We start from the raw sequence: 26,428 nt of genomic DNA on the forward strand, positions 1-26,428 counted from the left end.
CACTGGTCTCTCAGGTACAAAGGAATCAAGGAGCAAATGGGACATCAAAGAAACAGTGGTTTCAGGAAGGAGACAGTACATAACATTTGCATTAATTCAATTCACATGTCTTGCCTAGTGTGAAACATAACGTGGGACTTCCTAATCACTCCAGGAGGTCCGGACATGTAGATTTCCAGGCCAAGAGGAGTTGTGTCAGGCTGTTGACTGTGTTAGAACTAAATCAAATTAAGATAGAATTTGAAAAGCAAAGGGCCAGATTATATTTTTCCACAACAGAGTTCCACATTACATTGTTTTCTATCGAGGCCCTAGTGTTACTCACATGTGGTTGTCAGTCCTCAAAACAGCCTGGTTTTTCATAGTTTGCAACGTTTGGTGTGTATAATATATTTTGCATTAGGCCTTTGTTATTTTACTACTTGGTTTACGGATCCGCCGCACTTAGATTATTGATTTCTGCAATATAAATAAAATACATTATTATCATTTTTTTTTAAATAAAGTACTGCAGACAACGCAAAATAGCATTAAATTAAATGTAAAAAGCGATATTAAGGCAAAAGATAAGAGCCCGTGAAGCAATTTCTCACCTTTTTTTGGGGGCAAACCCTGAAGAAAACATCTTTTGAAATTGAAATGATATTTATATTTCGTCCGCCTGTGCAATATATTTCATTTAAAAATCCATAAACCAAGTAATAAAATAACAGCGGCCTTACCTTCTGAATGTGTAAAACTTTGGCATGAGTTTGGAGAAGATCTCGACGGTGTCCTTGTTGTGTCTGATTTGTGTGGGCATTACAATATTATGACTGGCCCCGTCTCAGTCAGAGGCTGCGTAGAAGCCACTTGTGGAGCTTGTAATATTTTATTGAGGGCTGCCTTGTTTGTTTCTCTGACCTTTTACTGGTGCACGCTTTGTGAACCGACAATATTAGATTAGATGAAGGATTCTGTTAACATCAGTGTTCAAAGGACAATACTGAAAGACGGCATTCTTCTCAGTGAATCTTTTAGAAACACTAGTTTTACATTTAGAATTGTACTAATACTGTAATAACGTAATGTACTTTATTTTGAAAAACAAACAGGCTTCATTCATTATGGATGCTATTGTTGTCTTTGCAAGCAAATGCATGAACGTATTAATTTCCTTCCATATAGAGATTGTAGCCGATAACCAATAATTCCCAATGCTTTATTGTTTTTTATTTCCATTTTACTCATTAGTGTATTTAATAACTGAGGACAAAGTGGTAATGGCGTGTGAGCAGTCTGAGAGCTGAGTGGTTTAGAAAAAGTTTGAAAAGGAAAATACAAACAAACATGTAGTAATTGTATATAATGTACATCTAACTAATAACTATAGAGCTTGGTTGCTGAGATGAGGTAACTCAATTACTTTTGATTCTCTGCCAACAGGTCTCTTTTCATTATAGAAGAGCATTAATCCATTTCCTGTTGTCTCAAGTCTTTAAATCCTTTAATGGATGAGCATTAAATAGTGAAATGGAGCAGAAGCGTAAACATAACCAGGAAGACTGTATTTCCTGTCTTGTTCCTATTACTTGGTTGTCACAAATATTTTGCCTTTCAATCAACTCAACCTAGTTTATCTTTTCAATTCACTTCAACTTAGTGTTTTAAAAGTTGAACTTTTCGGGTGTAGGACCTACCACCTGCTTTCCTTACTGCTCTGTGTGTCCTGCAGTGTGGCATTTAACTTTCATCGTGCATTTATTCAATTACAGGGGATTTTAATGTAATAAAACATCTACAGATCTTACTTGGACTGGAGGCATCTCGTGCTTGTCTCCATGGAGATGGATACATTTAATACCACACTGTGAGCCATTCCAGGCAACAACAAAAAAGAACGTCTCCAAGGCTACATTCAGGGGGCAGCTCCATCAGAAAACTGCATTCATAGTCTCTCCTGGTCAAATTGCACTCACTCACACTTACAGTCACCATACTGTACGTTAGAAAATCCTTCCATTTTTAAATTCAAACTGTTGCATTTGAATCATTAACAGCCTCGCCTCTTGCCATTTAAGCGATGTCAAATCTCACACATTCTAAAAGTGTTGTGCTCAAGGTGTGAAACAGTTCTTCTTGACGATGGTCTCCAGATGAAAACTGGCAGGTAACGTCACAGGTCACCTCGTTTCCCAACGCCCACTCCGGTTATATAAAGGCGCCGCCGCGTTGCCATGACAGTGGAGAACACATCGCTCCACTCTCAAGCCCCAACTTCAACGCAGCTGGAGCACTTTCTGTTTTTGGGTTGACAATTTGGACCGTTTCGAAAGTAACTATTCTGTCTGCGGATTTGAAAAGGAACAAGCGATTCTGAAACATGTAGCAGAATGGCAGTCTGTCATGGAAACCAGCACTGGAAAAATCCTCTACATCATACAAAGTCTGTCTACTCTTTTTACTGATGTTTTCATATCGGCAAGGTCTTGTTTGTGTGGAGCTATAAAAGTGAAAAGGTTGTAGAGAAGAATGGACTCAGACAGAGGTCAATGTGGTGTTCTGAAAGCACAGACGCAGGGTTAGAAGGACAAAAGGCTCTGAGCCAGTGGAGTGACTGACTTTTTATGTTTGGCAAACAAATGCTGGTTTGTAAGGATTTGCAATTATGTAACTTGGGCCTGGATGTGGAAACGGTGATGTAGTTGTAATTCCCATCAATGGAATGCAAACACATTTTTTAACATTTCAGGGCACTGTACAAATCAATGTATTATGTACTAAAGACGCTCATAACCATAAGTGGTAGGGTTTTTAGTTCGATACTGGTTTTTTGTAAGAAAAGTTTGGGCGGATGACCAATAGACGTGTATATTGTTTGGTCATTTTTGTCATGAACTGGCTCACGTGTTTTAAGACGATTACAAAAATATGATGAAAAATAAAGTTGCACCCCACAATACAAAGTCTAGCCTGGGGTTATTTTGTTAAACGAGATATATTTCATAGTAATACATTTTTGGGAAATCCTTCCTAATAAATATACATAATGACTTTGAACACAAATGACTTCACTTTCACATTCATTTTGTGGAAAAAGGCAAATGCTTAGCACTATATTTAGAGATAGGCCTAGATTATATTATTCACTAAATTCATCATGTCTTGTTGTTGTTTGTTTTGAAGACAAATTAGTTGTTTTACCATGACACGTTTTGGTAAACACCTGTTGTTCGTCATCTGAATGCTGTGACGTGCCACTTTTATCAGGTGATCTTTCCGAATCTTTCTAGATCGGACTCCAAACCAAACATCTTGACTTCTAATAAACTCAGATGGACACGTCTTGTGCAAAGCTTTACTTTATGTTTACACCGGTCTCAATGGCACTTTCCTGTCCTATTCTTATCTCAGGGTCAAAGTTAATACCCAACTCATTTAGCTTTCAGCATTCAGCATTCCCAGTGCCTTTGCTAAGGTTCCATACCAAAAAAAGTGAACAGAATGCACCTTCTGTACCTTATTGTACTTTTATTTAGTTCCTTTTCTGTGTGACAAGCCATTTCCTTTTGTCACACAGTCTTTATCCTTGTGAGGTTTAGCCACATTTCAGGGGTATTCTTTGAGTTTCGTGCCCGTGGATCTTCTGGATGCTGGAACCAGCACAGGGTAAATGTCCCCAAACAGATGGTCATTGATGGCTTAGAATGGGCAGATTTATACTTTGGGGAAATACACAATGAGACTAGACTGTGTGTTTGTATGCACGAAAAAGAAAGACAATTCAGTTCAGTGAGTTTGTGTCTGTGGGTTGGATGCCAAAACTGGGCCATAGTTAACTAGAAAATCTGCAATGGCTGAAGCCATTGCTGGAGTTTCTGCGTCTCTCCCTCTCCCCCCCTCTCCCTCCCTCCCCCTCTCCCTCCCTCCCTCTACCTCTCTCACTCCCTCTCTCTCTTCTCTCTCTCCCTCCCTCTCTCTCCCCCTCTCCCTCTCCCCCCCCCTCTCTCTCTCTCGCTCGACTGGCTCCGTCACAAAATTCTAAAGAATAAAGCCTAAAGAATAAAGCCTAAAGAATAAAGCCTAAAGAATAAAGCCTAAAGAATTCCGCAGACACTCATAATGCCCGAATTCATTTAAATGGGGAAAAAGTACTAATACTTTTGAAAATTCTGCAAAAAGTACAAGTTGTTCAAATGTCAAAAGTAATAGCACACGTACTACTGCGAAAGCGATCGTAATGAGGTATAACATGTTGAAATCGGTTGAAGCGTTAAGGAGTTAAACTGGCTAAATGGAAAATCATGGAAAATATAATAATAAAAAATACGTGAAATACAAGAACATATAGCGCCTGCGTGACATCACGCAGACACTCAACTAATTATTTTGGATTTTTAAATAATGGTAGATATGATAAGAAATGTTGTATGTAGTCATTTGATGGTGTCTGGTCCAGTCGAAACAATTAAGCCTTGTTTTGGATTGGCATGATTTTAAATAGTCTTTACTATCTTAAATTAACCATACAAGTCTATTTAAGCGATTCAAAGGGGGCTGCGCTGGCTCTCTTTTGGTCCCTGGAACGCTTTTGAGCGAGATGATTGGACAAGTGAGACTCAAAACAAAACTGCAAAAAGCAGATATAAGAAAATAGTAATATATCACCAAACGCTGAATTGATCTTGTGATAAAAAGCTGTTTTATCCAGTGGTGATAACTTTATGTTGAGCCCAAATGCTAGAATGACAAACAAAGCTATTGCATGTTAGCATTAGCCGTTTCCCGTTTATTGATTTACAGGTTTTTGTGTTCAGATAGAAAATATTTCCAGTGCACAATGCATCGAACACCATCAAACCCAAAGCTTTTCATGAAAAGAGGTTAAAACACTGCTTTAGCTTTATTGCTGAGATTGGTCTAATGATTAAAAAGTACAATTCCGGTACAATTAAGATTTAATTTATTAAGAAAATATTTGTTATATGTCTTTGAATATGGAGAAACACTGGAATGGGGGTTGCCAGGGCCAGTTGAAACGTGGCTTTAGACCAAACCTTGTCCAAGCACAGCATCTGTACAAAATGGAAATACATTGCCAGAGGTCCAGACATTTTCAAATAGCTTTACATCTTTTAAATTACATCTTTAATATGTCTAGAAACTCCTGTCACTACACCAGTCTTGTCTCATTTATAGAATCCGCTGCCGTACTACTAATGACTCCACTCTGCCCCCGAGAGCTTAACCATGTTCTGCTCGACCTTTCACAGTCAACACCAACGACAAGTTTATGTCGGTGTGATCCCTCATTCGTCCAGGCGTGTTCCATAGTAGAAAAAGCTTCAGTTGTAGTCATCTGGACTCAGTTTGCAAAAATAGACGTTTCGACTCTCATCCAAGAGTCATTGTCAATAACAGAATTTAGGTCGAGAACTCCGATATTAATACTGTTCTGTGGTAAGACCCGCCCATTGGGAGGAGCCTTCCTGAAGTAGAAAGAGTTGTTTGTTTCAACAGAAACTCCCCCCTTGTATCTACCGAGCTAGCCTATTCAGAATCTTAATGGGCTATTAGAAACCTCTTTGTCTTTGTGAGACCCTGGCTCAACCACCCTGAGTACCTGATTAGCATCTAAATGTCCTGGTCCTGGTCCTCTACCTTTCCAGGGGTTCAGTAACCCATTATAAATAACAGAAAGATTAAACCTTAGCCCTCCATTTCTGTTTAAAGAAGGTCTTTCTTTTTTAACAAAAATAGCTTCCTTAACTCCTCTTTCAAACCATCTTTTCTCCCTGCTTAAAACCTTCACATCACCGTCTTCAAACGAGTGATTAGAGGCTTCAAGGTGGAGATGCACGGCGCTCTGTGGTCCTGAACTAGTATTCTGTTATTGACAATGACTCTTGGATGAGAGTCGAAACGTCTATTTTTGCAAACTGAGTCCAGATGACTACAACTGAAGCTTTTTCTACCAACGACAAGTTTAGTTTAGCAGGACTAATGTGCACTTCACCATGAGAACTTTGATTGCTGTAGCAAGTCAGGATAATTGAGGTTGTGTCACCACCTCCTCTTGCGGCTGACTCACTGCTATAACTGAACTCGATGATCCAGAGGAGGGGAAATACAGCTCGCACATGTTCTCAGTACTTTGTGTCATGTTTGTCTTGGACGGCTCTATTTTAGGGACATTCATTGCATGCAAATGATTGGGTCAGGTGGCAGCGGCTATTCAAATGAGCTGCAGCCATTACAGGTGGAGGAATGGAGAGTGCCCAAATGAGACTTTAAAGACTGGCTCTGTACTGGCTCATATAATCAACACAACATTGGATAATCGAAAGAATTATCACTAACCTATGAGCAAAATCATCAATAGTTGCAACCCCACCCAGAACTGAAATTGATTTATTTGATATAATTGCCTATACTACAAACGGAACATAAAATAAAACAGAGCAACTAGATAATTTGCAATGGCTGAAGCCATAGCTAGAGTGTCTGCGTCTCTCCCTCCCTCTCCCTCTCTTCCCCTCTCTCCCTCTCCCTCCCACTCTCCCTCTCTCCCCCTCTCCCCCTCCCTCTCTTCCCCCCTCTCTCTCTCCCTCCCTCTCCCTCTCACTTTTGAAAATTCTGCAAAAAGTACAAGTTGTTCAAATGTCAAAAGTAATAGCACACGTAATACTGTGAAAGCGATCGTAATGAGGTATAACTTGTTGAAATCGGTTGAAGCGTTAAGGAGTTGAAACGGTCTAAATGGAAAATCATGGCGAATACTCAATAATACAAGAACATAGTGTCTGCGTGACGTCATCACTTCACTTAGTTCAAACTAAAAGTCAGTTTTTCCATTTTGTAAATGTTCAAAGTTTTTTTCAGTCCAGTCCATGACAGTCTGCTCCCAGTCATTGTTTTGCTTCAGCCATATTATGCTATATTTTTTCAAAATTATTTCCACAGCCCAAATACAACCACAGGCAGCAATTATTTTATTAGTTTAATGCTGAAACTATGTGCCAGATTTCATCTTCATATCCAATTTTGAATCCTTGCCCAGGATTTACATTCACATTGAAGGGTCAGACTTCCCCCATTTGTTGCTGTCCATTCAGTCCGCACTAGCAGCAGTAGCAGCTTTCAGCCCCACAGTATATTCTCAAAAACATAAGGGAAAACTTGCTGGGCAAAGTTTGCACAGAAATGTTATATTGTTCCCATCCTCACCAACCTTATCATAAAACTCACGTAACTGGTTGTAGGGCGACTCCTGCTGCTCTGTTGCTGTCGCGTCCATGCTGCTTTTTGTTTTGATGCGCATGCGCAGCGTGCTCTCTATCTGTCTGCAATAGCGCTATCGGCCTCTACAACTTCGGAGCTCTCACACTTGCCAGGCATAAGCTCTGGTTGGGCAACATAACGGTGTGTTTTTCGCCTGGAAGTCTCTAGAAATCTGACACCATATTGAACAAAATTAAAAATAATGAACGTGCCGTTCACAGACACCAGAAGGAACGCGTTCACAGTATCGTTTGTCGGCAGTAATACAGTACGATCAGTTCACGTTCACCAAAATTATGAAGGCACAACACTGTATACCAGATACATTGTTTTAAAGTCAATGGAATGTCGGAGTTGAAGACTGTCTGCCGTGCCTCATTAATTACTATCAGTCTAGTATTTATGAACACTTTTTGTTTGAACACTTTAGTGCAGCTTTAACTTCAGCCTATAAGAGGGACAGCCGCTCTCTTATACGTTTGCAGTGAGACAGGGCTGTAGAGGATTGAAAATAATCGCTATAGAAAGGGTTTTCTATATTATTATACTTTATTATTTAGAGCATTGTCCTGTAGTAACATACCTGTGTTTGTAGCTAATACACATTATATAATTGATTTAATTATCCAAATTGGACCCATGTATTAGCTTTAAATATTGGCAGATATTATCAACTATCGGCTGCTCTAGACATCGGCATCGGCCATGAAAACCCCTGTATTTCTTCTTATCTTATCTGATTTAGGTTGGACAAAAATATAGTTAAATACTGAGTTCATCATGAGTGACTGGACATTTGACACCTGACTTGGTTGTTTATTCAAGTTTCCCATTGACTCTCCATAAATAGAATAATTATACAACTTTACAAGCCATCAAATCTGTAATGATCATGGATGAGCCCCCGGCTATTTACAAAAGAGAGCAAAAATAGGAGATGGAATACCAATACGCATGCAATAATTTAGTTTTGGTTAAAATGGCTACACAACACCGCCGAATCCTACGTGTGTCATCATTTAAGAAAACAAACTTGCAGGAAAAAAGTGGGTGGGGAATCTGCGGACTGGTGAAATGGAGACTAATGGACCAATAGCGTCTTGTCGGCAGGACAATAACGATTACTCAAACATGTATGAATCACTCGAAGACTTTGGACTTTGGATGGTTTAATGGGAAGTGAAAACAAGTTGGATGTGATTTAAAAGCTCCTAAAAGTTGATTTTGCAAAACAGGTGTCCTTTCCAAATGCCTGTAGTGAAATGTGACTTTCTTCTTTGAATACACTCACATGTACCATATATCAGGGCTGATCAACTATATTTTTCCAAGGGCAGTGGCCTCTGGGCCTTTTGACACTGTTTGGAGTTGCATAAAAATAATGAGAATATAACATCCATCCATCCATCCATTTTCTACCGCTTGTTCCCTTTCGGGGTCGCGGGTGACTGCAGCCTATCCCAGTGACTTCGGGCCTTAGGCGGGGTACACCCTGGACAGTGGCCAACTTGTCGCAGGGCCAACACAGAGACATAGACATTACAGACAGTTCACTCTCACATTCATTCACTAGGGCCAATTTAGAGTCACCAATTTTGCCTAACACATGCATGTCTTTGGACGGTGGGAGGAAGCCGGAGAACCCGGAGAGAACCCACGGTAACACGGGGAGAACATGCAGACTCCACCCAGAGAGATCATGTGATGTTGGTCTGGTCCGGGAATCGAACCCATGATCTCCTTCTTGGGAGGCAAGAGCGCTAACCGCCATAACATTTAAAATATAATATACAAAAGGTTTTACCAACATTGCTCTGATAAACTTGTCCATGTGGATTGGCAATTTTGCAGATATTGGGACAGGTGGGATCAATACATTGGGGGACATATGCACAACTAATGTCCCATTTCCTTTTGATTTGATCTATTCACTGTTTGTTCTGTCTATTTTTTTTAATAAATACAATTAAACATTTAAAAGAATAGACTGTGGGCCAGATCAGCTCGCTTGGAGTGCCTGATCTGGCTCGTGGGCCTTACGTTGAAAAGTCTATTCTTAGCACATTCACTTTAATTTTCACTTTTCTTTCCTCTAAATACACATCAAACATTTGTTGCTTATACTTTGCTTGTGCGGCTCCGAGAAGCTTCTGTTCACGAGCTAATGATCATGCCTTCCCCTTCTCACCAAAAATAATCAAAAATATTTCCTATTCTGTGTGAAAAAAAAGACTCCGGCGTCTGGCCAAGTGTAGCTGTGGATTTGTGGATTTGTGTTTTGGTGAGTTTGCCTGTGTAATCCAGGGTTCATAATCTGGGTCTCGTGCGTTGGCGATGCACACACACATATGTGTACACACACACACACACACCACACACCACACACCACACACCACACACCACACACCACACACCATACACCACACACCACACACACCACTGTATCAGTTGAGGATTATGGACTCATTGTTGTTTCTGTCGAATTTGTACAGCTGTCGAAAAGCCGGGTTTGCGTGTCGTCCGCAGAGCATTTTGGAGGCACATGCAAAAGATTGGCTGATACTTTGAAACGCTGATGCTGTTTTAGGCCAGAAATAATCATTTATTTCCTTGGTTAATGATTGAACAATATTGTACTTGTGGAAGAATGAGCAGACTGTATTTTTTATTGGCCTTTCTTGAGTAACTCTGCTTTGGCATCTCATGTTTTAGAAGTAAGAATAATTTATCGACTAAAAGCCTGAAAGCACACATTCCTGTTATACACTGCCAGTCCAAAAGAAAAACAAATCCCTTAATATTTTGTTGGACAGCCTTTATTTTAGCTTTGATTTACATTATTTTTCACCAATTGACCTTCTTCAGCTCGTCCCAAACACTCTCACTGGGGTCACATCTGTAGTAGACTAGTTTCTGCTTCTCCTTAGATGTTTTTTTCTGCTTAATACCAATGATTTGACCCATCTCAAACACAGACATCTTTTCCATGACCACATGATCATGAGATTTGTCTTTCCACATGATTTTTTTTCAGAAATGAGAAGCCACTCAATGCATCAGCTGAAAGGTCATCACCCATGCAGCAGTTCCATCCAATTGGCGGAGAGGACCTGTTTGCTTAGTTCTATCCAGGTGGTAGTGTATCTATGAGGCGTTCTCTCATCAGGATTTGTGTTGTAACTCCATCTACTGGCAGAAGTGTGAATTACCATGGTGAAATTAATAAAAGCTCTTGCACCGACATGCTAATATGAGCACGCATTTGTAATGAAGAGGATTTGAGTCAGAAATGCCCAGAATTAGTCTGGGGATGATGTATTTACTGACTTTTAGATCACCAGTTTTCTATTATGTCATCTTAATTAAACCAACCTTTCTGAATGAAAACATAAAGTCAAAAAATAAAAACAAAAAAAGAAATGGATAAAAAGCACTTGCATTTGGGTACTTTTTTGGTATGAATTTAAAATGAATTACACATTTGTGCTTCTGAAACGGTCAAGATTGTTCTATTATTAGTTGTTTGTATTGTGACTCGAATACTCAATACAATTATCGATGAACCAAACAATCTTGACATCACGCATAACTGATTTTGTTGTAAGATATGTTGTGCGTTGACAGCAAAACCATCATAATTTGCATGTGTTCGTTTGTGTATGCAGTCATAGTTGGCTTCATCCTCTCTGAATGACATCATGGTAATAATGCTTTCAGTTTTCACAAAAGACCTTCTGTATCCTAGAGAGAAACGTTTTAATGTTTGGAGTTGTTCATTTCTTGCTCATGAGATGATTAAGTCTGAGGTGCTCTTGGTTGAACCACTCTGCTGTTGAAAGCTTTAGGGTAAGCTGTGTGAGAACTTGTGCAAACACCGCTGTATTTGTTCTAATGACTGTCTTCTTTCTGTGGTAATGACTTTTAGTCCTGTTGCTTAAAAACAGGTTGCAGTATGTGCAATAAACAAAGCACTAATATCCTGGGATTATTACATAAAATGAAATAATACACTAAAACCTTGTGTGGATAAAGTTTGTTTGCCTACATTTTTGGCAGAACTTTCAAAAGTGATTTCAGCAAAGACGTTGTACTTGGGTGTCATAGTTTTCCAGGTTAAGGTCAGGTAGTCTGAACTCGACCCATCCTTTAACACCAATAGAAGCAGGATCTTGGTCAGGACACCTAGAGGACACTGAAGCTGAGAAGGCCGCCTTCAAAATGAAATAACACAACTAAAGATGTCTCAATATTGAATGTTTTTGTTACAATTATGGTGAAAAAACTACTAGTATTACTGGGATTGTGACCAAACAACTGGGACATTTTTATTTTCTTTCATTCTTACTGTCTAGCACATTACTATTCCTAAAGTTTGTGACCGGCTTTTTGAAATAAAACTTTTTGAAATTAAAGTGTGACAGATGAAAACGTTTAAATTTAGGTTTCAGGCAAATGATTTCTTCTTGATTTTGAAGGATTTTGTGAAGACATTTTAACCTGGCTTACACCAGATCATGAAGTCGTGAAGGATATTTCATTCTGATTGGGCAAAACGCCACAACAGTGGAACAAGCCGAGAAATCACAATGTTGTTAAATCCAGTCTTAACTTCTTCCAAACTTCTTCCCGTCCTCAAATACACAAAGCGTTTCTTTGTGCAAGTTTAAAAAAATCTCTGAAATAGTACGTCTGCGTCGCCATGTTTGTTTAGGTTTGTCCCTTCAATTGCCGCCCAAACCACAATGCTGTGCTGCGATTGGTCCACAGCAACTGCACTCGCACCCAACTCACAAAGATAGCAACAATTAATCCACGTTGGCCACGTTAAGGGCTTTTCCCCATTCAAAATATGATAATTTGCCTAAGACACCAACGTCACAGGGACAGACTCCAGTCACCCGCGACCACTAATTTGAATTGTACTTTTGCTATGAAAAGAGAGGGCTGTTGTCATGCCAAATCCTTATGAAATGGTGAGGAATCCTCAATTTTGCTTCTAAAATTATTATGCTTTAGTTCATATTGTAACAAGAATAATCAATTATCAAAATTTTTGAATAACAGAATAATCTTGACATCCCTAGTTACAACAACCCAGGGGTCTTCTTTTTATGTAGGCATAGTAATTGTGCATTGACAAAAATGTATATCTATATTATAAAATAAATAAAATAACTATAATAGAAATAAATGCAGCATTTATTTCTATTATAAACAATACACGCTCGATATTATCATTATTTGAATGTATTGTCCAAGTCTAGTGCGTAATGATGAGTGCTAATATTGCGATGGGACACATACCCTCCTGTATCATGTAATTCACAGATTGACAAATGTCCAATTCCTCAAACACAATGACGAGCTGACGAGGGCCAAGACGCAACAAGACCATTTTCTCAACAAGTGTTCTTCTACGAGTGCTGTGGCAAAGGTGAACAAATGATGAAAAATATCAACCACCTGAGCACCGAACGGCAAAACGGCATTTCCCGTCGACTGAATCGTGGAACATTCTGAAAAGAAGACAATGACATCCCATTATGATGCATTTGGAAGATGAGGCCGTATTCTTTTCATATGAGCAGATGTGTGAGACGGCGAGCTCCTAAGCAAATGGGATTGCGTGTCTGATTGCGCAGTATGGGGGCTGAGGCGGTGACACATTGATTGTGCGGATGACAGATCAGAGATGCCATCACAGCTATGGATTACACAAACCTGAGATCACATCGTGTACCATTTCAACACAGTTATTTAGAGAACACAGGCTTTTGCCAAATTGGGCTCAATGTCTTAGTTCAATCACAGTGGAAAAGGTTCTGTCCAGTGGGACCTCGTAACCTTAACCATATTCTCTAGGTCTATTATTCTACTAAGGATAAGTGTGTCACTTTTATGGTTTTATGGTTTCTTGAGTGTTGTTGCTCAACCTATAAAGCCATATAGACCCTTCCATTGTTTGTTAAAGCGCCTTCATTCCATACACTAGCTCTCATTGAAAATACATGGGACTTGGCAATAGGAAAAACGTCAAAACCCATGTTTTCAATTAGGAAGTTATTTCGCGTTTTGTGTAGTATTTTCTGTTAAAATGGATGTCAGCATCGGGCAATGCACAACTATTGTAAACACGTCACTCGTGAAAGGGTCTAATATTTTCTTGTTATGTATTAATGACACCAAACCACATTTAGCCACGTTATTCCTCATTGTCTGTTGTACTTTCAGTGTGTCGAGCATTGTTTAGTCGCGCTCTCTGGCAGTGTAAATGGCACCCTCATACCTCTGTGTCTATTGCATATCACGTGTTTACATTCTTTTAAAATATTTGCCACAGGCTCAGACAAGTATCTAAAGATGTTGCCAGACTTCACACAAATATTACCCATAAGTACCTCGCAGTCGTCGTTTGGATTTATGACTGTTTGTTACTTTCTCATATCGGATAAGTATTCATAAGTTTGAAATAAGATAAGATAAGATAAGATATTCCTTTATTGTCCCACATGGGGAAATTTCATTGGTGCAACGCAGGTAGATACAGAGGTAGATACAGAAGAACAGATCACTTATAGGAAGTCTGAAAAACACTTTCAGTAGAAGATCTCCTATAAATAAATAAAAACTCCCATAGACAAATAAATAAATAAATAAATACCATTGTGTGTGATCCCGGCAGTAATTGCACATGAATATGTGTCACGACAGCACATAGATTGCACATGAATTCCAACAGCAATTGCACATATGACAGAATTGCACATCAGTATTAGGTTAGGTCAGTATTGCGACGGGGTAACGTGACGATCTCCGGGTAAGACGACTGTTCTCCGCAGTTTCATGAGTTCCTCCTTTGTGGAAACGCGGTACGGCGCCGGCCGGGGGGCGGGGCCGGAGCCGGGGGGCGGGGCCGGAGCCGGGGGGCGGGGCCGGAGCCGGGGGACTCGGAGCCAAAACACATCGCAACGACACGACGAAAACACTCAATCCAGCCGAATAAAGTCAAAACAAGTTCATTTAAAGTGATTCCAGTGCGTGTCCCGATCATTCGTGAAGTTCCTCTTTCATATAAACGTGTATATAAACGTGTACCGACGACACGCCGTACTTTAGCGCGGCCGGAGGGCGCGGGGGGAGGAGGGGGCTGGTGGGCTCGCTCGGAGCTAGCTCACGTCACAACAACACAACGAAAAACGCTCAAATCCAGCCGAAAAAAGTCAAAAACAATTGAATTAAAAAACTATTCCAGCGCGTGTCCCTATCGTACAATAAAATAGAAAAAATATACTATCTATATTTACAAAATATAGGAGATAAAGCACAATAAGTATGAGAAAGAAGAGAGAGCGTTTACACCGGGCTGCCAGCTGTACCAGCGCCTTATGAGTTGTTGCTCTCTACTCACAAGGAAATACTAGCTGTAAGATAAACTGTGGTTGCCAAGTGGCTCATGATTACCATGACTGTCGTACTGCTCAGAAATATTTGGGCTGAGATGAACAAAGCTTTCCAGTCAGTTTTTGACATCTCCCACTTGAATTCAAAACTACGTTCCTGGGCCTCAAAACTCCTGCAATGGACACTATAAACGGATACATCTGAACTATGTTGTTGGCTGCAGGGAAAAAGGGCATCACAAAGAAATGGATGACATAAAAAAATCAAGGACTGGACCGACATTATAATTTACATTTAATAAAATAAAACAATACTATGCCATTTTGGACTCTGCTTAACTGTCTGTATGATCCCTCTCTCTGTCTTGTTTTTATGTGTTCCTTTATATTTTTACTTTTACTTTTGATGTCTACTCAAATACTTTTAAATGATTTGCAAGAAAACCACATCTCAATTTAATCGATTGAACTAATTTTTGTTTTGTTTTGGACCTTATTGTGTAACATGCTTACAGGACTACAGATGGAAATGGGCTTTTTTAATTCTGTAATTTACATGTGGTCATTAATGTGCACTGTCCCTATCAAATAAATAAACACAAAATAATCCAAGTTGTCAATACTTAAAGGTGCCTATGATAAATAAGTTGAATGGTTTGGGCTTTCTGACTGGCTGTTGAATGGTTTGGGCTTTCTGACTGGCTGTTGAATGGTTTGGTCTTTCTGACTGGCTGTTGAATGGTTTGGTCTTTCTGACTGGCTGTTGAATGGTTTGGGCTTTCTGACTGGCTGTTGAATGGTTTGGGCTTTCTGACTGGCTGTTGAATGGTTTGGGCTTTCTGACTGGCTGTTGAATGGTTTGGGCTTTCTGACTGGCTGTTGAATGGTTTGGGCTTTCTGACTGGCTGTTGAATGGTTTGGGCTTTCTGACTGGCTGTTGAATGGTTTGGGCTTTCTGACTGGCTGTTGAATGGTTTGGGCTTTCTGACTGGCTGTTGAATGGTTTGGGCTTTCTGACTGGCTGTTGAATGGTTTGGGCTTTCTGACTGGCTGTTGAATGGTTTGGGCTTTCTGACTGGCTGTTGAATGGTTTGGGCTTTCTGACTGGCTGTTGAATGGCATTACTTTCTGAATAAAGGCAAATGCTGATAAGAAATTCCAAGAAACAAGATTGAGGTTGGCACGGCTCCACTGTTCCTCAACCTCACCCTTCTCTGGAAAGACTAATGGACTTATTCTTGGAAGATAAAACACTGACAGAAAATGTGAATTTCTGTCTCCACTTGTGCTTTGGACGGCTGTGGTCCATGTTGTAATGTCTGAACAGACTAATGGATTATATTAACAACATTTCCTGTTGTGTTCAGAGCTGGTTGGCACATGACCAATTAACAGACATTAAATATCTCTGCAGAACAATACAATAGTTCATTCTGTTGCCAGTTTTTCTTAGCAATGACAACAACATGAGTTTAACTCTTGCATATTTACTTTAGTTTAATAGTTATAGTTTAATAGGTAGTTTGAATGTCAATTTCTAAAGCCCAAAGGTTTAGCATTATTTTCCCAAATTAGGACAGTACCATGGACACTAGATAAAGAGAAATGTTTTTTCTTTTGTTTCTATAGAGCCTTTATAAGTTTGAGTATAAACATTTAACATTTCTGGAATGGAGAAAAACGTGAAGTGGAATGTAATGGGATTTCAATGGAGAAACTAAGATTAAGATCAGAATATCACAAAATATGAAAAAATATACATGTGTGATATCAGAGCCTAGTTTAGACATACATTACTATTGCCTTTTTTCTTTGTTCATTTATTATTTAATAGGAGATTATGACATTATGACATGTCCTTTTTGATGAAGGCAGAATGCTGATTGGTCGATTGGAGTGTTTTGAGTTGTATATGAGCCCGGATTGGTTTGTCTGTTGTGTTGTGTGTTGTACATATGCGGTTGGTCTCTTGCAGTCCAGATTAGAGAGAGGGGATTTAAGGGTCTGCCCTTTTCACTGGGCACTCAGCCTGACAGAATTCACTCAGGGATTTTCCTCAGCTGCTGTTTTTCTGTTCCACTGTCTGCAAAAGCCACTCTGGCAATATGACACATTTTGTGTTATCAAATCCATTTCAGAGGATTCTTGCACCTAAACAGATTAGTTTATTATGGTCTTGATGGACGAATATGCATTATTTGTATTGTTATAACCTTTAAACATGCTCATGAGGACCTTTACTTTGGCAGCTCATGTTTTAGAACTAAAATAAGTCAAATCAAAATTACTTCATGTCAATCTGACCTTGGGGCTCCATCTACTGGCAGCAGAAGGAATTAAATAGAGAAACAAACGCTATCTTTCCTCAGAAATGCTAATATCGTCACGTAGTTTGTAATGATTGTGATTTGAAGCAGAAATGCTCAGAGTGATCTGGTGATTATTATTGGACGTAAAAACAGTGCTGAAGATCTCGGATCCATGTTGTAGGGAGAATATGACGTCACACATGTGGTAAATTCACAATTGCATGTTTTTGATGCTCGAAGGGATAAGACTTTCTAACCAGGATTCATCAAAGTAGCGTGCATGAAGCTAAATGCAACTCCAGGTATTTTTTTGATGAAGTCAAAGTCAAAAAAGTCAATTTCGCATAATGTGTGCCATTTAATTTCTCAAAATGTTTCTGTTCTGTACAAAAGTACCAACTGTCTATACTAGGGCTGTCGGCCTTTCAGCGTTTAGTCTATATTTCTGTCAATGGGCTTTTAGTCGAGCTAAATTTAAATTTGTCGACTAGTAATTTTCTATTTAAATTTATGTATCTATGTTTCCTAATAGATTTTGTATAGTCATTTATATTTGTATATATATATATATATATATATATATATATATATATATATATATATATATATATATATATATATATATATATATATATATATATATATATATATATATATATATATATATAAGCTTGTGGTGTGCATGTAAACATAACCACTGCCGCTGTAAAGTGTTTTAGGGTCTATATTGTCAAGATAATTATTTTTATTTACACTTGAGTAGTCACAATTAGTCAATTAATCATTCCAGCCCTATAAAAGAGAAGATTTCGTGAAAGATAACATGAAATTAGTTGGTAGAAGCCACGGGAATGCAGTTAAAAGGTACATGTGTGGACTTTAGACAGCCATTCTTTTGAACATACAGTACAATAGTCAAACTATTGTGTCTTGTACATACCATATACTTGCCTTGCATACAAATCCCCCATTTTCTCCAGCTGAGGGGCACTGTTTAAACGAATCCTCTTTTTTGAATACATAAGAGTGTCAGATTTCCATTTCCCTGCCCTGGAGATGCATGTATTGTGCGGCTCTGAAGAGGCTGGCAGGGCAGTGAGCGGAGCCAGAGCTGTGAATACAGTTTGACACCTCCGTCTCATTCAGAAAAGTGTGAGCGCAACACCACAAACAGGAAGACCAAGTGCACTGTACACTACTGTTACTAATGTTCCAGAGACTGATTGCTTGTAGGTATTTACTCTGATCCAAGAATAGTTCAGAAAAGAATGTCTTAAAGGAGAAGTTGAACTTAAGCAGATCATAATTTGTAAATATCATTATTATGAACGACTTATTGACAGAAACGGGTTTATATCAGAACTAAGTACAGGGATGTGGGCGGGGATAGGGAGTTGGTAAAAACAGGAATTCTCTGAGAACTGGAAGCCTCAGGTGCAGGATAATACAGGATCACTCAAACATGGAGGAATCAATCAAAATACTTTGATTTTGAGGAAACTCCATTGTAACAAGCTCCTTAACGTTAGCGTATGTCCTCTTTAAAGAACACATTTGCATGAGGTAACTTGATGAATTTATTTTATAAGGTGTAGTAGTACACAAGTACTTTACTTCTTTCCTACTCTTTTTGTGCGCCTCAATTATTATTTAATTCCAATGAATGAAATGCATAATATAATGTGCCCCAAAAATTAATACATAACTAAATAAATACCTCAGATATAATGCATTATTTTAATAGTATTATTAACACATACTCTTGTTGTGCTGAAACAAGTTAGTCAATGAATCGCAACTAATTTAATAATCAAATCAAATACTTTTCTGAACAGATCACAATGAAGCCTCTGGCCTACCGGGAACTCCAGCAGAGATGCCACAATTAGTGCCAAGCTTAATGGTTCGGTCCCTCATGGTAAAAATGGGCCATGGGCCCAACCATAATGCTTGTTAAGCTGACTTTGTCCTTATTCACTATGTTAGCTCAGGGACTGTACTATGCTATTGACATCAATTGAATCAGATGTTATTGCCATTTATATTTAAGACCTTAACGTCCTGGGTCAGATTCTGGGGTCTAATCCTGTTCAAGATGTTGTTTAAGCCTGATGTGACCTACAGTGTGTTTAGTCTGTTTTTTAGTCTGGTTATTGATTGACACTGGGTTTGTCTTTGCTTATTCCTGTTTTTATGTGACTGAGCAATACTATTGTTTTATTTTTATTTTTATTACTTCAGTGAAACAATAGATTTCTAAAATTGTGGAGCAGTTTTATAGACTGGCCCCCAGACAATGGCTCTCAGAAAAATTCTGGCCCCATGGAAAATATAGTTGAACAGCCCTGTCCTAAAGTCATGTCATCTTAGCTTCAGGTTAAAATTTGGTAAAAATCTTATATTCACAGGCATTTCACGCTCTAAACAAATAATCGATGCATCGCTTATCTAATCAATTAGCTAGATTATTGTAAGTTGCAGCCCTACTCTTCAACTTAAGATATTTTTTTTTTTGGGCTTTGCAATGGATTTTAAAATCGATTTATTGGTATTGGCAAATAACTGTTATCGGCCACAGCAGCACTCCAAATATCGGATGTCGGTATTCGCTCATCCCAATAAAAACAGACTTGATATGAAGTTTGGAGACACATCCTGGTTCTGACAGCTGTGTTTCCTGCAGATTGTCGGTCCTCCGCTCTGCTCCTGTGCCTATAGCAGTGTAGCAGTGTGTACTGGAGCGCACTGTCCCCAAAGGAAAACAAATCTATAAAAAAGCTGAAGACGTGACGGCAGGGAAGTCCAGCAAATGACCTCCTCCTCCTCAAAGCACACACACACACACACACACACAACAAACAGCTGGCCTCACACTTCCTGTTTACACTAGGCCGCCTGCGTAACGTGACCTGCCTGTACCGCCACACATCAGCGGAGGAAAGTTGGGTGGATGTTTACAGTTGTTAATCCTCCTTTTATGGTGGATAAGAGGATTGATGGGGGTGGTCTCTAGTGAGCTATAAAGAGTAGAATATATTGCAATGATTTGATTATACCTTTTTATACAGTTCCAGAATGATATTGAGTGTTATCAGTCTTGGACCGCATGGTAACATAAAAAACTATTATTTTGTGTTGAAAGATACAGTTTTATTGTTTAAAAAGAGATTTAAAAGAAAGCTTATTGTGGTATAGAGCCTTTTCCTTCGTATTGAAATCAAGGTTGAAATGTTAGTATCATGACAACACTATGACAAAATAAGGCAGATACTTAAATTGTACATAGGATAAATATTGAGGCCAAAAAATATTATTCAACTATCATTTATTGACGCTGAATCAATAGAATATATTGCCTCCAGCCATGTTGACCTGCACAATAAGTCTGAAGTCTGAATAAACAAACATAAGATAAAAAACAGCTGCGGACGTACAACTTTAAGAAGATACTGTGTAATCTTGCATTTCCATATTGTACCTCAATACTGTACGTCAATGCTAGCTGTCTGCAAGCTACAGGACAGCACACGTAATAGCACCCTGAACCGCTCTTCTCGATCTCGGGCCCAAATTTTGTCCCTTAAAATATCGTTAAATGTATCATTGTCACAGAAAACAATATAGCATACTGTTCACAATCTCCATTATGCCTTCTCATTAGCATCAGAATAAGTTAATCAGTTGAAATGCCAGTGACAGAAGGGCAACAGTAATCAGTGAAGCGACTTGATGTGTCACTTATTAAACACACTATGATTATTTTATGATCTACATTCATTATTAGCTTTGACCTTTTAAAAAATGCACTCTTAATCACTGGTTGTCTAATAAATACATAATCGTGGAAATGATTGCATGCTTTTTGTTGTTGTTGAAAAGGTTTTTGGGGACATATAGAGGTGGATTGAGGCGAAGGAAAAATAATCTACATCCGTTCCATGAGTCCTTGTTTTATATAAGCATAACTTTTAAGCCATTTTGAAAGTTAAACATTTTAGTGTTCCACTGCTGCTACGCAAAGAAAACCAAGCCAACTATTACTCTTTCGTTTTCAACAATTTAGTTTTTTTTGGTAGTTAATCCTATGATCATCTTGTCAAACACCTTCTACTGTAGGAGAAAACACATTGCGCCTATAATCTGAAATTGTAATGGCCCGTTTGAATCTTAAATGGCAGCTTTGTGAGATATCTATCGTTGAACAAATTACAACGCTCATATTTTTGTCCGTCTGCCCAGATGCCCTGCCACATCAGAGCCGCTGCGACAGGCTGCGAGGAGCTGATAGCTGCCGGCTAATTGAATTCAGAGCCCTGCGACTTCACCCACAGCCAGCACGCATCAGACTCAATAAAGCTTTTCGTGATTATGATCTGTAATGATGATTGTCACTTCAATCAAACCCTGGACTCGAGTAGGGTCACCAGCAGCAGTCTATCATTGTGATAAATATCGGTGCCAGAACTCTTATCAAAGCTTTTTGGGAAGGCATTAATTATAGCAATATTGTTTCATTGGCTTCATTGGCTGGTGTGGTGGAGCCCTAGAGTTATCAAATGCACAGCAAATCAGAGTGCCTCGTCTCCTTTTCGCTTCATAATATTCAAGCCTATTGGTCAAATGAGCACCCGTCAACTGATCAAGTGCATCACTCCACTATCGCGATCGTTTGATAGATAATTGTGTGGACTGCATCTGACACTGTCGTTCACAGGAAAAAACGACTGTGTCCATTAAGGGATTAGCTAGAATGGTGAAATTAAAATAATTCCAGTAAAGATGCGTTAATCTGTCAGATTATGATAACGTAATGCCATGATGTTTATCCTTCTATTGATTGATCACCATTTAAAAAAAAAAAAAAAAAAATGGCCTTCAATGTTAATTTCCTGAACATAAATCTTCTCAGAATTTGCTGTAGACCCCTTGATTCAAAAGCCCCAGCCATATCAGTGATGATTAGAAATGACCGAATCTAGATCTCTCAATCCCTCGATAAATTGACCATTAATTGTATTAATAGTATTAAGGGTGCACTATGTAGCTTTTCTGGTGGAGGTTCCGCTACCTGCTAGTCTCCATGGAGACAAGGCCACCAGGTCAAGTTACTGTTAATATCTGCAGACTGGTGAGACCGCTCATAGTAAGAACGGATGTTCAAGTTGGTGTTGTTTTTAAACACCTGCAATTTGATGAATGCAAGATATACAAGGTTAAAACCATACCGTGGAACTTAAGGTATAGCAACAACATCTGTGCACCTTTTAAAGAATAAAAGCTACATTATGAAGCTACACAACAATAAATCAAAGCCAACTTTAAACAAAATGCGGTCCTTTCAGAACTACCTTCCACAGTTTCAAAACCGTATGCTGCAAAAACAAGTATGCCTTAAAGTTCAGTGAGCAGTTCCTGAAAGCCCTCCTGCTGCTTGCCAAAACATACTATATTGTTGGTATTGGTCACCCAGCAGTGACCCAGCAGTGCTACACAAAATCACTGTAGGCCGGATTCCGGCCAACAACGCCATTGAGTTTGCGTCACAAACACTATTCCATTTAATGATTATCTCTGAGTGCGTCTTGTGTGGGAATGAAGGGAGATATCCAAGTGTGTTTAATAGGTATGGTCTCTTATGTTTCTTCATGGCCCAATCCCATTACTCACCTTATTCTTCAGCGGATGTAGGTGGAAATAGCAGTGGGCCGCAGCTCCTGTTCTTACCTCTCCCATGGTGAAAGGTCAAGGCTTCCAGTAGCATTAGAGTATGAAACTCAATGGCATGGTCCCATGGAGTCGTGGGCAAGCGAAAAACTTGAGGTGACATGGCTTACACAGTACATTTCCAATGAAGCCCTCAGCCTGATTATTTTTATTATATCTTTAATAAGGAAACCAAAACGTTGATTACATTTGATTTTGTCCGTACCTGTATGACCATTTGGGGTGTTAGAAAAAAATGTATTCACCTAAATATCGCGGTACTCAGGGTCACAATACTGGTACGCCAAAACAGGTATAACAAGATTTTGATTATGTAATTTATGTTAATGAGGTTGCATTGTTGCCTGGCATTGAGTTGATTTCCATAGGCCAACATTTGCCAATCCTGCCAAGACAGTAGAGGGCAGCACTGAAACTCTAAGCACACAAAGTATAAATAATTAAAAATGTATGAATTTAAAGTGGTAATTTATATTTTGATATATTATATCAAAATATAAATTACCACTTTAAATTATTGTATTTACCTTGTCGGCTGGTGATGCAAAATATACGGGGGCCTGTTTTTTTTTTAATTTCCAAAAATGAATTTTCCAAACGGCAATGTTGTCTGTATAAAAATGTTAAATGTTATACAAATGTAGTTCAGGTTAACTAATGCCACTTTAAAGCTTATCTCTGTGTTTTCTGCACTGTTTTATGAAACACCAACAATTGTTTGTGTTTTTTTATTTTCTCTTAATGTTGTAATTGCTACTATGCACTATAAGGTACAGTATCACTGAGATTTTTGTTTTGCTCTTTACAAGCTGATATTTTATAAAGTGTAAAATGTAATTTTATATCAAATGTATTCTCTCAAAAATGGTATCTGCCTCTAAGTCATAGCATTACCATTACCAAAAGTGGAAATAAAGTTTGTTTACTTCATTAATTCAGTTGTAAATTTGTATTTAAAATGTTAGTCAATGTAAAATGTTGTTCTAAAAGACATTTATAGCATTTATAGCATTCTTTCATGGGTTTTCTAATGACCATAACACCATTTATGAATAGAACTTAAGCGATGCTTTCAACGTTGGCTTATCCAGTGAAACTGGATAAACTAAAAAAAACACATTCCTGTTAAGTGTGTTTGTAGCGCAAGGGCTTCACTGGTTCGACACACCAGATGTCCCATCGGCTTGGATTCATAAGAAATCAGCCGCTTTCCCTTCATCATGAATATAGTTTGAATCACAGCCAGCACACAGTCAAGGAGCTCATTTTGAATCATTTTGAACGCTTTCGTCACCTGCTGTGCTGTGTCTCCAGTGTAAACAGCGTAGCTCCATGGCGTAAACACACTACACTTAAATGGCTGATGAAGCAAATCGCCCATTGGAGAAGTGTGGCTTTTCTCATAGTGACATACTCATTTTTCTTGGGATTTGATTGGCTAAAGATTCCCATTGTTTTTCTACCAGGCTCATGGCAGATTTTCAAACAGCCCCATGACGTACGCAGCAGACCGCAAAGTGTGTCCTATATATTTAAAAATATATATATATATATATTACAAATTTAAACTTATAATTATATCAATCTGAACAAAATATATTGTTTTTGGACAAAGCTATTTTTCTAATACCATTTGACATAATTGGCTGATTGACAGGAGGGGCGTCACCCTTAATGGACCAGCCGCCACTGTGTATTTATAAAAAGTGGTTTATTCATTTTGGAAACAGGATGTGCCGTGTGTTGCCAAAGTATCAATACTGAGTCATTCAATGCTTTCACTGAGAAACATTATCAATACCACAAAGTGTCATTGCAGCTTAGTAGCTCATTTGTCTTATTTTATGACTCATCAAGAGCTAGAAAATGCTTGTTTTAATTTTTTCAAATCCCAAATTCAGAGAAAAATTGCAGTAAATCGTCCTTGTCATCAGTATCAGGATATATCATGAAATATCATGATTGTGTCATTACAGTTTTATCTAAATTCTTTTTATCGTTATTAATGTCTTCAAGATTACTATTTACAACTACAAAAGTTGATAAAAAGATTCTAAACATTCAATGTATTCTTTTAAACAAGGGTGTATTTCTGCTCTTAAGTTTTACATTTTAGAACGTAATCACGTTTTGTGCAATACCTGAACCTGAGGATGGGACGTTACACAATTCCAACCAAACAAGACAAGACAAAAGATGGATCCACGACAGTAAGACGAGAAAAGATTTTGATCATTCATAATTACTAAATTGTGGGAATTAGTTCACAATTTTACCTCTTTTTTTAACGTTGCTTATGTCCTACGACAAAAAACACTAAAAAGTCCACATACCCACAATAAATCATCTGTTACTGTCTTGTGCAATCATATTGCATCATTTAGAGTAGAGTAACATGAAACCTTAATGATATTTCTGAGGAGTTTCTCTGCCCTCGTTCAGTGGAAATAGCAGCCGTCCTGTTTCTGAAGGTGGAGCTCAAATGGGTTTGAGAAGTGGGACAGCTCCTGAGTGAGACCCACCAAACTCAAATCACCGCCGGCACATTACCAACTCCATCTGAATGTATAAGAAACCACTGTTAGCTATTACTATATGCCAAGGTTTATAGCCTCAAAAATAAAGAATGTTTTTCTTGAGTTGTCAGACAGAATTTACTTGTTATTAACAGTAGAAACAATGCATAGACTTTGAAATAAAATCAACTCTAATTTGAGCATATTCAACACTAACAATTCTCTGCTGATTCTAAATTAAACAACTTTATTTGCCTGTTAATTGCTGTGAATTATATTTGTCAGCTTCTGCTAATAAGATCTGTCAAAGTTTGACCTTGTTACACTTGTTCAATTTTCACCTGGACAAAAAAAAACGTATCTAATATTAGTTTAATCACAATTGGCATCGTAAGTTGAGTGTGTGAGGCAGGCATGTACTCTGTTCTTTAATTGTTCTTTTTGTGACAATGTCAAACAACAATAACAAACTGCAACAAAAAACAATGACAACAAGCAATCAGAGGCAGCAAATGACAAGAAAGTAATATAATAGTATAATAAACAACCAAAAACAACAACAGACATAAAAAACCACAATGACTACAACAACGTCACACAACATTAACACACAACAATGACACACAAGGACAATGTGTCAAAAACAAACAACATGGACTAACAGCCCTATTGTTGTCTTGTGGCCCATGTGTCTGGTCTGTTGCTGTTTGTTTGAGGGCCAGATCTCTGGAGAGGATGCTAAAAATCCAGTTATGTCACCGCTTAGCAGTGAGCCACGCCGCTAACACACTTCCTCTGTAAAAGCGCACCTCATTGGTCAGGTCAGGACCACGTTCCTGTAAATCCTGCTGCAATTGGAGGCCAGCCGTTACATCTGGGCTGAGAGCGGCTGGATTAGGTCTGACACAGTGTAGCTGGATGGAGATTACACAGTTTAACGTTTGTTTTGTTTGAGAGATCTCTGCTGCTCACTGCGGTATCATATATTATAGTAAAAACGTGACGTAATATATTATTGTAAACATGTGACTAAAGCCCTTGCATTTCAGTCAGCTGTTACAAATACTATGTTTTCATGTGCTGCTATGTACATAAACACTGTCATAACTTTGCATTCATTTAAATCAAGCAGAGGAAATGTGAACGCGTACAGTACGTTTCCACCACATGTCTAATAAAAACACACGAAACACAAACAGTTTACAGAGGAAAATATCAT

At 38.6% G+C, this 26,428-nt stretch overlaps 1 protein-coding gene across 6 annotated transcripts in view; it reads left to right on the top strand.

The window, feature by feature from the left end:
* Positions 1-26,428, top strand: part of camk2d1 (calcium/calmodulin-dependent protein kinase (CaM kinase) II delta 1) — a 90,812-nt gene that overhangs the window by 20,543 nt on the left and 43,841 nt on the right. The window lies entirely within an intron of this gene.

Source organism: Eucyclogobius newberryi, unplaced genomic scaffold (assembly GCF_026437365.1).
Source record: "Eucyclogobius newberryi isolate DKJ021-1_F unplaced genomic scaffold, fEucNew1.0.hap1 SCAF_22, whole genome shotgun sequence".
In the NCBI taxonomy this organism is placed as follows: Eukaryota; Metazoa; Chordata; class Actinopteri; order Gobiiformes; family Gobiidae; genus Eucyclogobius; species Eucyclogobius newberryi.